This window comes from Mycteria americana, assembly GCF_035582795.1.
Source record: "Mycteria americana isolate JAX WOST 10 ecotype Jacksonville Zoo and Gardens chromosome Z unlocalized genomic scaffold, USCA_MyAme_1.0 Scaffold_18, whole genome shotgun sequence".
Classification (NCBI taxonomy): Eukaryota; Metazoa; Chordata; class Aves; order Ciconiiformes; family Ciconiidae; genus Mycteria; species Mycteria americana.
The window spans coordinates 3,735,251-3,740,757 of NW_027445436.1; the positions used below are offsets into that span (position 1 = coordinate 3,735,251).

General features: G+C 46.5%; 1 non-coding gene across 1 annotated transcript; it reads right to left on the bottom strand.

Annotated features, from left to right (window-relative positions):
* Window positions 1–2,547: 2,547 nt before the first annotated feature.
* On the bottom strand, window positions 2,548–2,621 carry TRNAK-CUU (transfer RNA lysine (anticodon CUU)). The gene has a single exon. It is a non-coding gene; the product is annotated as a tRNA-Lys (tRNA).
* Between the last annotated feature and the right edge of the window lie 2,886 nt (window positions 2,622–5,507).

Here is a 5,507-nt window from a genome sequence, read left to right on the forward strand (position 1 = left end):
CAAAAAAGTAAACAATATCTTAACTTTTACATATTATCTACAGTCCATCCACTGTAAGCTTAGCAGTTGCATTTAGGCAAAAGCCACTTCAAAAAAACAAGAAAAAGAAATGTAATTATGCCATTCAAAAATGTAATATTCAGCTTAACTCCTGGCTTACTCATGAGCAGTAATAAAAAATTGCATCTGACTGTATTTGGTTTACATGGCAAGGTTTTTGTAGCGGGGTGGCTGCAGGGGTGGGTTCTGTGAGAAGACACCAGAAGCTGCCCCCATGTTGGACAGTTTCAGCTGGCTCCAAAATGGACCCGCTGCTGGCCAAAGCTGAGCCAATCAGCAATGCTGGTGGTGCCTCTATGATAACATATTTAAGAAAGGGTAAAAACCACTGTGCAACAGCTGTGTGAGAGAGGAGTAGTGAGAAGATGTAACAGAAATAACTATGCAGACACAAATGTCCCCTCCCAAGAAGGAGGGGAAGGAGGTGCTCCAGGTGCTGGAGCAGAGATTCCCCTGCAGCCCGTGGTGAAGACCATGGTGACGCAGATTGTCCCCCTGCAGTCCATGGAGGGCCATGGTAGAGCAGCTATCCACCCTACAGTCCGTGGAGGACCCCATGCCGCAGGAGGTTGATAGGCCTTGAAGGAAGCTGCAGCCTCTGGAGAGTCCACACTGGAGCATGCTCCTGGCAGCACCTGTGGCGTGTGGGGAACACACACTGGACCAGCCTGTTCCTGAAGGACTGTAGCCTGTGGAAAAGGGCCTATGCTGGAGCAGTTCTTGAAGAACTGCAGCCCATAGGGAGGACCCATGTTGAAGAATAGAATAGAATAGAATAGAATAGAATAGAATAGAATAGAATAGAATAGAATAGAATGTTTTCAGTTGGAAGAGACCTACAATGATCATCTAGTCTAACTGCCTGACCAATTCAGGGCTGACCAAAAGTTAAAGCATGTTATTAAGGGCATTGTCCCAATGCCTCTTAAACACTGACAGGCATGGGGCATTGACCACCTCTCTAGGAAGCCTGTTCCAGTGTTTGACCACCCTCTCGGTAAATAAATGCTTCCTAATGTCAACTCTGAACCTCCCCTGATGCAGCTTTGAGCCATTCCCACGTGACCTGTCACTGGATACCAGAGAGAAGAGATCAGCACCTCCCTCTCCACTTCCCCTCCTCAGGGAGCTGTAGAGAGCAATGAGGTCAACCCTCAGCCTCCTTTTCTCCAAAATAAACAAGCCAAGAGTCCTCAGCTGCTCCTCATAGGACATGCCTTCCAGCCCTTTCACCAGCTTTGTTGCCCTCCTCTGGACGCGTTCAAGGACCTTAACATCCTTCTTAAATTGTGGGGCCCAGAACTGCACACAGTACTCCAGGTGAGGCTGCACCAACGCTAAATACAGTGGGATAATCACCTCTTTTGACCGGCTGGTTATGCTGTGTTTGATGCACCCCAGGATGCTGTTTGCCCTCTTGGCTGCCAGGGCACACTGCTGACTCATATTGAGCCTGCTGTCAACCAGCACCCCCAGGTCCCTTTCTGCAGGGCTGCTCTCCAGCCACTCCTCTCCCAATCTATACTTGTGTCCAGCGTTACTCCATCCCAGGTGCAGAATCTGGCATTTGTTCTTATTAAATTTCATGCCATTGATGATTGCCCAATGCTCCAATCTGTCTAGATCCCTCTGCAAGGCCTCTTGCCCCTCAAGAGAGTCAACAGCACCTCCCAGATTGGTATCATCAGCAAACTTGCTGATGGTGCATTCAACCCCTGCATCCAGATCGTTGATAAAAATATTGAACAGGACTGGCCCTAGAATTGAGCCCTGAGGAACACCGCTGGTGACTAGTCACCAGCCAGGTGTAGCCCCATTCACTGCAACCCTTTGAGCCCTGCCCTTCAGCCAGTTCTTCACCCAGCACACCATGAACCTGCTCATCCCACAGTTGGACAACTTGCCCAGAAGGATGTTGTGAGGGACAGTATCAAAAGCCTTCCTAAAATCCAGAACAACTACATCCACATCCCTTCATCTAGTAGGCAGGTGACCTTGTCATAGAAGGATATCAAATTAGTGAAACAGGACTTTCCCTTTGTAAACCCATGTTGACTGTGCCTGATGATTGCATTATTATGCACAGAGTACCAGTTGGTGTTGAGGTTCAGGAAAGTTCCACCCTTCCCTAAGTGGTAAGAAGCAATGCAATAATGAAGAAGCTATGATATGCTGAAAGGATGTCCTGGTTTCAGCTGAGATAGAGTTAATTTTCTTTATAGTGGCTGGTATGGGGCTATGTTTTGTATTTGTGTTGATAATAACAGAGATCTTTATTTTACAGAGATTTATATGATAATACAGAGATGGCTATTTCATACCATATGATGTCATGCTCAGTATATAAACTGGGGAAGAAGAAGGAAGGGGGGACGTTTGGAGTGATGGCGTTTGTCTTCCCAAGTAACCATTACACGTGATGGAACCCTGCTTTGCTAGAGATGACTGAACACCTGCCTGCCGATGGAAAGGAGTGAATGAATTCCTTGCCCCAAGGTGGGGCTTGAACCTACGACCCTGGGATTAAGGGTCCCATGCTCTACCGACTGAGCTAGTTGGGCTAGCTTAGCTTAGCTTAGCTTAGCTTAGCTTAGCTTAGCTTAGCTTAGCTTAGCTTAGCTTAGCTTAGCTTAGCTTAGCTTAGCTTAGCTTAGCTTTGCTTTGCTTTGCTTTGCTTTGCTTTGCTTTGCTTTGCTTTGCTTTGCTTTGCTTTGCTTTGCTTGTGTGCGCGGCTTTTGCTTTCCCTATTAAACTGTTTTTATCTCAACCCTCGAGTTTTCTTACTTTTACTCTTCCGATTCTCTCCCCCATCCCACCGGGGGGGGGAGTGAGCGAGCGGCTGCGTGGTGCTTAGTTCCCGGCTGGGGCTAAACCACGACAGTCCTTTTTGGCACCCAACGTGGGGCTCGAAGAGTTTGAGATAATGACAGATTTGATTGGAATGTGCTAGATAGAATTTATAGCTGTTATTGCTGTTTAGCTATTAATCAGCAGGCTTCTGTGCTTGCCGTAGGCTTGCTTGCCTTACTGTATGTTAGAGTCTAGGGCTCATTAGCGGCTGCTTTTTGCTTTCACTGCTTGCCATGCTGCTGTACTGCTGATCATCTTACTGTGCTGTGCCTGGGAACATTTTGATAACAGCAGTGGCCATGCACCTGGGCTGGCAGATGGCCAGGGCATCGCTGCTGTTTCTGTGCCGCTGTACTGGACAGGCTGGAACTCCGCTGTGAACTCGAGTCGAAGGGACTGTGACCTGTGGATGAATCCACATGGGAGCAGGACACCCCGAAGCGTCTGTGCCCATGGATTAGCCCATGCCAGAGCAGGTATATCTTGAAACGTCTGTGGCCATGGTTATGTCTGTGCCACAGCAGGTATACCTCTGAAGGGATTGTGGCCCGAGGATAAGTCCACACTGGAGAAGGTACACCTTGAAGCATCTGTGGCTGTGGATGAAGTCCATGCTGCAGCAGGTACACCTTGAAGCATCAGTGGCTGTGCATGAGGCCATGTTGGAGCAAGTTTACTTCTGAAGGGACTACATTCTGTGGATAAGTCCAAGCTGGAGCAGGGGCAAGGGGAGGAGTTCATTGCAATGTTAAACCCTATAACCTGGCCCAAAGGGACCAGGGGTGGAGATTGTAATGGAAATACCTTTAAATTGTTGTATCCCATGATTTGAGTTGCATGTTGTGGGAATTACTATAGCAGGAACCCCTTGTTGCGAGCCAGGCTAGGAGCAAGGGGAGGAGTTTATTGCAATGTTAAACCCTATAACCTGGCCCAAAAGGACCAGGGGTGTACATTGTAATGGATATACCTTTAAATTGTTGTAACCCATGATTTGAGTTGCATGTTATAGGAATTACTACAGTCAGAACCACCTGAACCAATGGAGGACAAGCCTTACAAAAAGCAGTGCAAGTGCAGCAGTGACCTGACCTGAGCTGGCTTTGGTGCCCAATAACTCCAAGCAACACACCACCTCTCCTGTCCTGAGTGACCACCATAAGAGATGAAGCCCAAAGTCGTGGACTAAATGAACTCAGTGGACATTTTGTGGACGTTTATGGACATTTTACGGACATTTTATAGGGGTGGTCCATAGACTAAGGGAATGATATGTGTGTATTATATCAAAGGATGGGAAGGGTGATGGTGGGTAATGAGAATGTATTGGATAGTGTGAGACCTGAGCATGACGTAAATGGTATGGAATAAGGGGTGGATACTGTCCTGGTTTCGGCTGGGATAGAGTTAATTTTGTTTATAGTGGCTGGTATGGGGCTATGTTTTGGATTTGTGCTGAAAACAGCGTTAATAATACAGAGATGTTTTAGTTGTTGCTGTACTAGTCAAGGACTTTTCAGCTTCCCATGCTCTGCCAGGTGCAGAAGAAGTTGGGAGGGGACACTGCTTGGACAGCTGACCCCAACTGACCAAAGGGCTATTCCATACCATATGACGTCATGCTCAGTATATAAAGCTGGGGAAGAAGAAGGAAGGGGGGACATTTGGAGTGATGGCATTTGTCTTCCCAAGTAACCGTTACGCCTGATGGAGCCCTGCTTTCCTGGAGATGGCTGAACGCCTGCCTGCCCATGGGAAGTAGTGAATTAATTCCTTGCTTTGCTTTGCTTGCATGCGTGGCTTTTGCTTTCCCTATTAAACTGTTTTTATCTCAACCCTCGAGTTTTCTTACTTTTACTCTTCTGATTCTCTCCCCCATCCCGCCAGGGGGGAGTGAGCGAGCGGCTGTGTGGTGCTTAGTTCCCGGCTGTGGCTAAACTACGACAAAGGACTATATACATTTGAATTCCCTATATATATAATCAACATTATCATAACTGAGGCAGCCCCAGATCATGTAGGGGAAAAAAGAGAAAAGCAGCAATGTTAAACTCTTGCAGAGTTCTATCGGTTGTGTTTTTGGAGTTCCTCACAGCTCTGCCTACTAAGGGGAATGTAAGATCTACCCATCCTTCCCCTTACACATTTATATACCAGCATAAATTTTGCCACTGAAGGCCAGTAGAACGAGAGCTTCAAGGAGAATGACCAAAATGTCTCTCTGGAGAACAGCATCTATGAGGAGACATCACAGAGAAGCAGCTATCTGTTCAATGGCCACCTATCTTTTTTATTTTACAAGGCAAATATATTCTTAGCATTCACAGTAGTGCTTTTTCAAAGAAAGGTTATATAAAATGATATAACACATGCACAGACACGCGCCAAAAATAGATGTGAATGACTCACTGCACTTATGCAAAGTAAGTTGCGTAAGCCTGTTTTTCTCTGCTCTCAAAAAAACCAAAACAGCACACACTCAACCTTAAAACGTTTGGACAGTTAAAAATGCTGAATAAAAGCAGAACTCCTTCAGCTTCTCAGGGTCCTTCACACCCACATTTGGAGTAGTGTTTAACAATGGATAAAAATAGAAA